Consider the following 12632-nt stretch of genomic DNA (forward strand, 5'->3'; position numbering starts at 1 on the left):
GTAATTAGTGTATATAATTGCATTATATGTAAACTGTAGTTAGTGTAAACAACTGCATTATATATAAACTATTATTGTGTTGCGACAGAAGGAACGTTGTGGGTGCGTCATATATTACATTTTATATAACATTTATAATATTTATTATACCCTCGGGGGTATTTGCAAATGTATATTCAATGAGTAAAGATATTCACGAAGAGAGTGAGAAAAACAAATATAGATTTATTATTAAAAGCTATTTCGGCAATGAGCATTGTGATAAAGTTCGCGGATTTGGTGTCGCAGTACGATGGTTCGGGTGAATTTTCAGAATGGGTACAGAAATTGGAACTGGTAGCAAAACTTCAAAAAGTTGATGACTTGCATGTGGTGCTCCCCTTATTTCTTTCTGGCGGAGCGTTTGCCGTTTGTTAAGGTCTTAGTGATGAGATAAAAGAAGACTACAATGAAGTGAAAAATGCACTGACTACTGCCTTCTCTGCTTCTCCGCTAATAGCATACGAAGAATTCGTAAATCGCCGTCTTAAAGAGAACGGGTCCGTTGACGTATATCTCGCAAAATTAACAAGGTTGAGCAAGTAATATCATCTCACGAAAGCGAAGAGTCGATAAGGTGCGCATTCATTCTCGGGTCACCTGACGAAGCAAGAAAACAGCTGCAAACTGCATGCTCAATATCAACAATGTCGCTGTATCAGATCGCTGAAAAATCAAAAAGTTTGCGTTTTTTTAGTTACGTGAACCCTGTTGCCATCCAGTCCAAAACAGATTCCTCAAAGACGCGGAAAAAATACCATAACTTGCTACCGTTGCGGCGAGGATGGACATATCAGTCGAAACTGTAGCGAAGAAATTGAGAAGAAGAGGTGTTTTGTGTGTGGAATGGACAATCACCTGGCCCTGCACAGCTATCAAAAGTGTACAAACTCAAAAAACATGGAAGGGAAGTTACCCGTTTTTGTGCAAGTGGCTTCCCACAAAATTTAAAACCGTCAACTCTATGCGTATATGTCAATGAAAGAAAAATAAAAGGACGTTAAAAGTGAGTACGCAAAGGAAATAAGTGAATGAATAACACATGGATGGCTGAAACCGTTTGACGGGAGATGTAAATGCATCACTCCATTGATGGCAGTAATTCAACGAAACAAATTAAAAGTACGTCCGGTGATTGACTACCGGGAGTTGAATCAATTTGTATCCAGTCATACTGCAAATGGCAATGTTTGCAGTACCAAACTTGGCAACTGGAGAAAGTTGGGAGAAAATCTTGAGATAATTGATTTAAAGAAAGCGTACCTACAGATTCGTGTCGACGAAGCATTATGGAAATATCAATTTGTGGAATATGAAGGGCAGCGTTACTGTCTAACAAGATTGGGTTTTGGTTTAAATGTGGCGCCCAGAATAATGACTAAAATCTTAAAAAAGGTATTATCCTTAGATAAATTTGTCGAGTCTGGGACGGATTCATTTATTGATGATATTATTGTCAATAATAACATAGTGTCAAGTTGCAGAGTTCAAGAACTCTTAAAAAAATATGACTTGGATTCTAAGTTGCCAGAAAAACTTGCCGGTGGTCGTGTGCTTGGATTGCGAGTGTACAAACAATGCAACCAAGTCTGTTGGAAATGTGACCACATATCCAAAGTTCCTGAAAGAATAATGACACGTCAGCAAATCTTTTCTTGGTGCGGATAGCTGACCTGACATTTTCCAATAGCAAATTGGTTGCGCCCTTCGTGCAGCTATCTAAAAAGGGTTTCGAGTAGTTGTGGATGGGACTCTTTAGTGAACGAACGTGTTGTTAAATTAGTAAGCAGTTTAAATGAAAGACTTACAAAAGAAGATCCTGTTCATGAGTCATGGAACATCAAAAACACTTCTGAAGCAACAGTGTGGTGCGATGCAAGCAGTTTTGCTGTTGGAAGCATAGTCTTGGAAGTGGCTGGGGAAATAGTAGAAGACTGTTCGTGGCTGAGGAAATAAGATGATATGGCTCACATAATTCTTGCAGAGTTAGAAGTTGTGATAAAGGGAATTAATCTAGCAACAAAATAGGGATTCTATTGCATTACCATAAAGTGTGATTCGGCTACTGTTGTCGGTTGGTTGAACTCCTTAATTGTCTATGACAAACCCGTTCGAGTACACGGTCTTGGAGAACCACTTGTCCATCCCCAGTTGTCGTTAATTGAAGACCTTTTGAAGGAGTGCAGTATAAAATTGAAACATTTTCTGGTAAAGTCAGCAGAAAATAAAGCCGATGCTCTTAAGAGGGTACGACAGAACTGGCTGCATTCAAACCACTCTACAATAACAGCAAAGGTTGTTAAAATGATTAATAGGTGGTTTCATTATTGGAACTCACTGCTTTTAATCATTCACTAAAAGCCATTCAAGAAAAATAATTTTTCCATATATACATTTTGTTTTTATCTCAATTTGATTTTTTAGAACCATGATGTACCAACATGAATTGTTTTCTAAAAGCTAACATGAAATAACAATATTTAACAACTACTACTTTGGTATCACAACAGCTTATCTCTATCAGGTACATAAATTTTCAATTCATATATGTTTTTCTTTGTATTTACTTATTTGTTACATTTTTACATTTCAATTTATCATCAGATGTATTTATGCAATATAGAAGAACAAATTATTGTAAATTTTTTAAAAACATCTACTAATATTTAGTGCAGTCAATGTTCATACTTCAACATTGCATATGTCATTTTTAAGTAGTTTCTTATTCACGTGATTTTACAAGCAAGGTCTGCAAGCAAGTTTGAGCTGAAAATTTTTTCTTAGCCTTAAGGAGAATTGATGTTGTTCTTTGTTTAATTTGATTTGTTTAAATTTTGTAGTTTTAATAAATAAATGTTTCAATGTGTGTGTGTATGTGTGTGTGTGTGTGTGTGTGTGTGTGTGTGTGTGTGTGTGTGTGTGTGTGTGTGTGTGTGTGTGTGTGTGTGTGTAATTACTTAAGAGTAAATTATACTGACTGACAATGCAACTGACAAGATTGTGCATTTATTATTTTTGTGCATTAAGGTAAAAATGATTTTTTCATTGTAAATATGTAAATAAATATTGTTTCATATTTTTGATAAACAACTTATATATATAAACATATAAAAACATGTGGATTTCATTAAATCTTTAGATGAAATATAGTCTTTCATTAGAAAAGATCACATTTTGTATAATTCTTTTATGTTCATTTGTAATTCAGTTGTAACATCAGTAATACTACTGGTAATATATTTAATGACAATAGCAAAACTGAAATGGATAATATTAGGCTCAAAAATGTTATTAGTGTAAATGATAATAGGCAACTTGATTGCTGCTCAGCGAGCAGAAACTTACTAGCCAGAATTCAGTGTCAAGCATTGTTAATGACTGTTAATTTGATTTTACTTTAGATACTCTTTAGAACAAAGCAAAGTATGAATTTCACTATTTAAAGTAACAATTAATAACAGTTTCAAATTTTAATGATTTTAAATTTTTTTATAATTTCAAACATAAATATGTTTTTTTTTTTTCAAGTTACCTTTTTCATCACTTGATTAATTTGCTTACAGTTGAAACATAGTTTTAATTTTGTAAATTTAATATTATGTGAAGTTTGCTCTATTAATCATTAATCAACTGTTAAAGAGAAGCTTTAACTTTAGAAGTGCTGGAAATTAACTTTTAATCTAGGTAAAAATAAATTTGTTTACTGGTAACATAATAAACCAGTTATTATTATTTATTGCGTGTTTTTTGCACTTTTTTTAACATGCTGCTTTGAAAACACTTTTTTAATTAATAACTTCTGTAATTACCGAGCTCTTACGTATTTCTTAATACCACAATTGATATTGACCATTTATAAGAAATATTTTACGACTTGCTTATTTTATGTCCCTCGATTGTTCAAATATTGTAATAAAATCTTTTTAGTTCAAGTTAATAAAATATCTTATTAAGTTTCGGTGTTATTTACCAGTGTTATTAAGTTGTGTTGTCTAGCCTTTTTATAATCTTTTCTTTTTTAATTATTCTGGAGACACATAGTAATGTGTTCCTACCAATGTCTTATGTTATGCGCTATTGTTACTGTGTTTTGTGTTGATAGACCTAGGTTGTTAAAGCTATTTTTTTATTCTTTATATTTTCTGTTATATTACTCTCTTAATTCTACTAACAATAAAATGCAAATGATACTTTTGTTATTAAAAATTGTAATTTTTTTAAATTTCTTTTTTTAAGTATTTACAGGCTTTACTTGACTTTCCTTTTATTTTTGACTTGCTGTGTTTATTTTTGGCTTGCTGTGTTTTAACCGATTTTTTTAAAAACTTAACTCATGTTAATGCAGTCTTTATGTCGTTAAATCTACGCAATGACATTAAGGGAGCCAAACTTAAAATATTATTTATAGATAAATTTGTGGTTAATTTTTTAGATAATATATCAAGTTATTAATGTGTTTCTATTGTTATTACTGATTCAATTACTAATAACCCGTATTACGGGTTGCTTACTGCTAGTATAATATAACTTGTCATAATAAGATATTATTTGCATCAACAATAATTTATATATTTTAGGCTTAGCACGTTCTGCATATGGTCTATATGTTAAAATAGATTCTCTTTGATGTTTTGTGGGTGGCTGGTTTTGCGGCGGATTTTTTAACGGTGTAGCTTTGCCTCTAAGAGTGTTATGGAGTCAATAACCACATAAGAGTGTATGAAGTCGATAACGTCCTATTTACTCAATACAGACGTGCCTCACTTAAATATTTTTAAAAATATATTTTTGCAAAATAATCAGAATGTATTGCAAAAAAAAACAACTGATTTATGCGAATGTAAAAATGTAACGCAAATGATTTAAATAGAGAATACGAAAGAAAATAAAGGAACTGTGAGAGTGAGTTTTTTCACAAAAAATTTTTTAGATATTAATCTTTGTATAAATGAGTTTGATACTTTAATTCGCATAAATCGCTTTTAAATTCAGTTGCATAAATTGCTTTTAAATACAGTTGCATAAATCGCTTTTAAATACAGTTGCATAAATCGCTTTTAAATTCAGTTTTCGTTTACGGTAACTAAAAGTTTGCAATAGTTTGAACTAAACGACTGTTTACTAAAAACTTGTAAGTTTTCTTACATGTTTATTGTAAACAATCGTTTAAAGATTTATTTAAAAATACTAATATATTTACTATATAAATATATACATCTATATAGATATATTTACTTTATAAATATATACATCTATATAGATATATTTACTATATAAATATATACATCTATATAGATATATTTACTATATAAATATTTACATCTATATAGATATATTTACTATATATATATATACATCTATATAGATATATTTACTATATAAATATATATCTTAATCTTTTATTTTCATAACACTTTGATGAATTAACGATTATTTAGCAATACATTACAAAAATATATATAACACCACAATTATAAAACAAAAATTGGTTGGCTAGAACAGTATTTTCCAGGGATGTGGAGTCGAAGTCAGAGTCGTGAAGTCGGAGTCGCGACCTTTTTTTGGGAGTTAGAGTCGCTAAACAAAATCGTGACTCTGACTCCAATAGTAAAACTTCTCGGTATTGCAAGTGCATGTGGATGTGGATAAGAACGTGGATGTGGAAATGCATGTGGATGTGGATGATCTTTCGATTTCAGATGCCAATAGTGAGGTTTTTACAATTAAAATAACTAGCAACAAATTAAATATCATACTGGTCTCCACATATTACCGGCCACCTGAAGGTGATTTATTTAAGTTTTCTAATCATTTAAAACAAATTTTTATAAAAAACAACAATGAGCAAAAAAAACAATTCTGTATTGGAGACATAAACATAGATTGTTTACAATATGACATGCCAATACTAAACTTTTTTTTGACGAAATGCTTCAGCATTACATCTTCCCAATTATTAACAAACCAACCCGAGTAACTCCAACTTCAATCACCGCAATTGACAATATATTAACTAATTCAATCTTTGATTCTTCTCTAAGGCAGGAATAGTAAAGACAAATATATCTGATCATTTTCCTATTTTTTTCTCTTTGACACGAGATATAAATCTATTAATAGTTATAAAATTAAAACTTATAAAAGAAAATTTAACAAATTTGCTATTCAACAATTTTAAGACTCACTGTCGGCAGAAGAGTGGGACAAGGTATACCATGAAGGCAATCTTGGGCACACTAACTCTGCTTAAAATAACTTTGAAATTTTTTTCTAAAAAACTATAATATGCACTTCCTAATTTAAGTAAAATTAATGGAAGAAAAATATTTAAAATGTCCCTGGATCACCAAAGATATTAAAAAAATCCTCAAAAAAAAAACAAAAACTAAAAAACTTAATACTAAATACTTAAAAAAATAGAAATGAGGCAAACCTAAATGTTTACAAACAGTATAAAAACTTGTTTGAAAAAATAAAAAAAAATGCAAAGAAAAACAATTACTTAAAATAAAAAATACAAATGGTGATATTAAAAAAAACTTGGGATATCATGAAAGAAATAATTGGGATAAAAAACTGCAAAATAAACAGTTTACCTTCTCAAATTGTCATAGATGATAAAGAGTATGACAATAATAATGCAATTTCAAAAAAAATTTAACAGTTTTTTTGTCAACATAGGCCCAAATCTAGCTTCAAAAGTCCATTCTCGAAACAACTCATTTGAAACTTATCTAACTAGTTTCAACAACGAATTAATATTTAAAGAACTAAAAATCGGTGAACTCGAAAATGCAATAAACTCTCTTAAAATAAACAAGTCTCCAGGTATAGATGACATTTGCAGTAATATTGTTGTTAATGTTTTTTCGGAGATACGCAAATCTATTTTCAAAATATTTAAATCATCAATTAAAACTGAAACTGCACCAGATAAATTAAAAGTAGCTAAAATTGTACCTATTGTTAAAACCGGTGAAACATTTCTAATAAACAATTACAGACCAATCTCAATACTTCCAACCTTTTCTAAAATACTTAAACGAATAATCTACAATAGATTATATGAATACCTAATTCAAAACAAATTCTTAAAAATAAAATAAAAATAAAAAGCAATTCGGCTGTCAAGCACAGCACTACTAGAACATGCAGTTTTAGATTTAGTTAATAGCAAAGTGATTCATTTAATAAAAAACAAAATGTATTAGGAACTTTTATAGACCTACCCAAAGCATTTGACACAATTAATCATGATATCTTACTAAAAAAAATGGAAAAATACGGAATAAAAAATACTAGCGTAGATTGGTTTAAAAGTTAAAAGTGCAACAGACAAAAATGTGTTATTTCGAACGATAATAAATATTCAAATTTACTAAAAATAAAATGCGGAGTTCCCCAAATTTCCATTCTTGGTTCTCTTTTATTTTTTATTTATATTTAACAATCTTCCAGAATCACTAAAAAAACTCGATGCAATAATGTTTGCTGATGACACAAATTTGTTTTATTCATCAGCATCAATTGAAAATCTCTTTGAACCTGTGAACAATGACCTGGAGAGTCTAAACATTTGGTTTAAAGTAAATAAATTATCTTTGAATACAGAAAAAAAATAAATACATCTTGTTTCATTTCAACCAGCAAAAAAAAAACGAAATACCAAGCATGCTACCATTACTAAAAATTGATAACATAAATATCGAAAGAACTAAAACTATTAATTTTCTTAAGATAGTTATTGACGAAGCATTTCTTGGAAAACCTTTATAAAAACATTAAATACAAAAATTTCAAAAAGTTTGCTATCAAATACTTAACAAAGTCAAACCTATACTTTCCCAGGAGAATCTTAAAATTTTCTACTTTTCTTATACACAAAGTTATCTAACGTATGCTAATATTGCCTGGGAAAGTACAAATAAATTTAAACTAAATTCTCTATATATACACCAGAAACAAGCATCAAGATTGATTTATAATAAAGATAAATTCACTCATGCCGATCCTTTACTTAAAAACTTGAATGCTTTAAATATTTATCATATTAACATCTACAAAAATATTTTATTTATGCTCAAGTATAAGCTCGGACTTGTCCCAACTCATTTTACTAATAACTTTTTTCAAACCAACGCCAGCAGATATATCACACGAGGAATAGGAAACTTCACATTGCCCATAAAAAAAAAAAACACATATTTTTCGAGATTTTCAATTGTATACCATGGCCCCTATTTATACAACAAAATAATACCACAAAATATAGAACTTACTAAATTGGATAATCTTATTGACCTGAAGAAAAAACTAAAAGATCTCATAATTACAAGTCCAATTTTATCGATATGAATTAAATGTAAAAAACCAATTAATAAAATAAAATATAATAAGAACAATTCAAATTATAAAGATAAATAAAGAAAAAAGAAAAAAAAGAATAAATATATATAGCAACTATACATAGTAAAATATTACTGAACAGTAGACCTCAAAAAGTTAATGTGTGTTTTTTTACTTTTTAAGTTTTTAGTTTATTTTGTATTTTAAAGATCCTCGATGAAAAGACTTCTCTTAATCTTCTGCGAGTTTCTTTACAACTACATAGTATTATTATAATATATTAATATATATTTTCAACGACAACCACAAGCAAGTCCCTAGTAGCCCTGTCCTGTGACAAACTTGCCCATATTTTTTAAATGTATGGGTCAATAGACAGCACTTTATATTATAAACCACGAATTTTTAATATTATTGTTTTAAGTCAATATTAAACGTGCATGCGTAAAACAGCATGTTAATGCTCTTTAGATATTGTAAATATGTGTGGTGGACTTATATAAGCTGGAGACATGTAAACATTATTTGTTTTTGAAATACATAATGATGACTGTCGTAAAAAAAAAAAAGTACAAAATATTTAACCTTCAAAGAACTTTTCATATATTTGGCAAATAAAATTTTTTTTAAGTTATCGCGTAATATTTTGGATTCGGAGTCGTACTCCGAAAGTTTTAATGATTGGAGTCGGAGTCGGAACTTTCTTTTTTACGAGTTCACACCCCTTGTATTTTTGAAGATAATAGAGTTAATTTTAATTTTAAAGCTCTTGATGTTTTTGGCATTAACAACGTCAGACGATCAGTTATTCCGAATATTATCGACCTTGAGGGATAAAAATACTTACGGACATCGAGTTTACACTTTAGTTTACGTAATTTGAATTTGTGACCTTGAATGTAAAAATAGTTGTTTATTAAAAAGAAACTTGATATATTTAAGGTGGTATCCAGCCATTATTTTGGTGAAAAATAAAAAAAAAATGAAAAATTTAAAAGAATGTTATTTAGACAATTGAACCTTGAAGAATTCAATAGCAAAAATATTTTTTCCAAAATAATTTTAGAATACCAATAATATTCTTCTTAAACACATGATTTATCTGAGTGGTATACATGATTTATAATTTTAAAATTGATTTTTCTCAACTTTTTTTTTTTTTTTATGAGTTGCTGTACAATGATATCTAAAAAAAAAAAATTATTATAACATCAAATTTTCAGCATATGTTCATTTTTAATGATTTTAGTGCCTGAACCTAAAATAAAGTTTAAAAAATTAAACTTAACTGACAATTTTCATATCAAATGAGTGTTTTATCGCTAAAAAATAGTTTTTTATATTATTAAGTCTGCCATTTTTGATCGTTTAAGTTTTTTTAAAAACTTTAAGTTCAGGCACAATCTACACTAATATACTAGCATTTTGCAAAACTTCAACCTTTAATATTGATGTAATCTTAAGATATTTATGTTCTTGGGACATTAACTTTTTCAACTTTTTTTGCTGAGTCAGCAATTTTTTTTTTTTTTCTTATTAAAACAATTTATGCAATACGTTTTAGATTTTTATCTATTATGCTAGTAATTCATCAAAGGTATTTACTATGTGTAAAATATAAGAAAATACAAATAATGGCTGGATACCACCTTAAGCAAACTTAATTAACGCAAATTAATCAGAGTTATTTTTTGAAAACAATTTAGCGCTAGAGATTTCACAAGCTTTTAATTCAAATTTTAAAATGAACCCGGTTACGGGTACCCGGATTCGGATAAGTTTTTTCTTACGGCAACCCAAAATTGGGACTCGGCATAAACTGGTTCTGATACATTTCTATAAAAAGTATAAAAAGAGTCTATTCTGTCTTTTTTAAATTCTATAATTCGTTAAAAAAATTTAAATTCTTGCTCGGCTCTTCATAAGCCCTGGCTACGCAGCACTGCTCATGCTAAACATGGTAAAGAAGGGACTGGTTACATTTGCTGTACTCCGTTGAACTGGTAACTCACTTTCTTTAAACAACTCCTTCATAACTTCTTGATATCGTTTATTCAACAAATCAGCTTTTTCAGTAGGATTATTTTTTACAAAACCATTACTATTTCTAAGTAATTTTATACATTACTTTTTTTTTTGGAATTTTTTTTAGAATTTTCTTTTTATAATATTACTTACCTCACCAAAGCGAAGAAGGCCACCACAGTCGAGAGAGCTACTTTGTTGTAATTACAACCCTCTCTCAACTCTTTAAATCCAAAACACAAATCTTGAAGTTTAAGGTCGTTGCGCGGATATTCTCGCTTTTAAAGCTAGCGCTCTAAACTTTGCATTATTTTTTACAATTATAATTTAATATGTCTTCAGTCAATGTGTCCCGCATGGTCTAGTGGCTAGGATTTCTGGTTTTCACCCAGGCGGCCGGGGTTCGATTCCCCGTGCGGGAGATAATTTTATTTCAGGTAAAACATGCGGTTGTAACTTTTATTGTTTTAAACATCAAACTATATCCTGATTCAAAATCATATAAAAAAACATTGGTCTTGAGTTTTTTAAACTTGTAAAATTTGAAAGCTTTCACTTAAGGGGGAAATCACCACTAAATTTATTCAAAGTTTATAAAAAATATTTTTACTTATTTATGCATTTTAATGTATGCAGAATTCAAAATTATTTGTTCGTTTACTGATTTTAATCATTAAATCCCTTTCAAGTTTAGCATTTTTTTAAAGTACCTCAAAATTTGTACCATAGCAACGCCAATAGCAACTGTGTAGCACCTGATTAAAAATCCTAATAACTAATCTGTCTTTTTAAATAGCTGCAGTAAAATGCTTGGTTTGGCTTCTTAACTTATCCAGCGAGGGAAAAAAGTCTGGTTTATCAAGTCAGATTACAGATTTGTGTTATTCTGAAGCTTTTAATGACAATGGGTTTTATACTTGAAAACAATGTAACAGAGGATATGATATTAATTGTAGAACACTATACGCAATGCATGCACTTGGACAGGGACATTCTTTATAAAAATATTCACCACTTTAATGAATATGCCACAACCAATGACTCAAAGTAATTATGATAAGATAGCTGTGAAAATAGGTGCTGTCACACAAAATGTCTTTTCTGCACTATCAATGGATACCGTAAAGGTTTTGAATGTTGAACCAATGTGCAGGTTCTGCAAAGGTTGCTTTTTAAAAAAAGATCTTGTAAAAACAAACCCTACAGCCTATGCTCAATGGAGGAACTCTCACATTTGAAAAAGCAACTACAAAGGATCTGCAAGCGGTATGGAGACCACTGGTGCAAAACGTGTGTTTTTAAGATCTATCGACAAGTACAAACTGCGATATGTGAATTTTTTAGGAGACTGAGACAGTAAAAGTTTCATTAATGTCATAGATACTTACGCTTGCATTCAAATTAATAAGTTACAATGTGTGGGATTATCAAAAACGTGTTAGTTTTTGTTAATTTAAAAAAAAAGAGAAAAAGGTCTCGGTGGGCGTGGTTGTCTTACAGATGCAGTAATTAATCGTCTGCAAAATTTCTTTTGCGTTGCTATAAGGCAAAATGCTGTAAACTTAGCAGGTATGAAGTTAAGCATATTGGCTACATTATTTCATGTTGCATCTTCCAAAACAAATAACTTGCATTTTCCTCACTGTCCTACCGGCACCAATAGTTGGTGCAAGTTCAACTTTGATAAAGCAAATAAAACCAACACTTACAAACCAGGTCCAGGTTTTCCAATGAACATAATTTTTAAAATTAGACCTATTTTTGAGGATCTTAGCAAAAATTCAGAAGTAAAAAAATGTTTACATAGGAAAACTCAAAACGCTAATAACTCGTTCAACAGTATGATTTGGGACCGATTACCGAAGACCAAGTATGTGTCACTTGATAATTTGAAACTTGGTGTGTACGATGCGGTAGCAAATTTTAATATTGCTATGAAAGCTTCAGGGTTAGCGTTTGAACAATTAAATTGCTTTTTGCAATTAAAAAGCTTTTTTAAATAGCAATTAAATAGCTTTTGAACAATTAAATAAAAACAAAAATAAAACAAAAAAAATGTTACCAGGTGCTTTCATGGTTAAAGGTTCCAATAGAATAAACAGTAAAAGAATTAAACAATCTAATTATAGAATGAATGAAAAGAATAAGTTGAGGCGACAGTTAAATAGAGCAAAAAAAATTTTAAAAATGATTTGTAAAAAGGGGTATAACTTATGAACCAG

General features: G+C 29.6%; 1 non-coding gene across 1 annotated transcript; it reads left to right on the forward strand.

Moving 5' to 3' along the window:
* Window positions 1-10760: 10760 nt before the first annotated feature.
* On the forward strand, window positions 10761-10832 carry trnae-uuc (transfer RNA glutamic acid (anticodon UUC)). The gene has a single exon. It is a non-coding gene; the product is annotated as a tRNA-Glu (tRNA).
* The last annotated feature ends 1800 nt before the right edge of the window (window positions 10833-12632 follow it).

This window comes from Hydra vulgaris, chromosome 15 (genome assembly GCF_038396675.1).
Source record: "Hydra vulgaris chromosome 15, alternate assembly HydraT2T_AEP".
In the NCBI taxonomy this organism is placed as follows: domain Eukaryota; kingdom Metazoa; phylum Cnidaria; class Hydrozoa; order Anthoathecata; family Hydridae; genus Hydra; species Hydra vulgaris.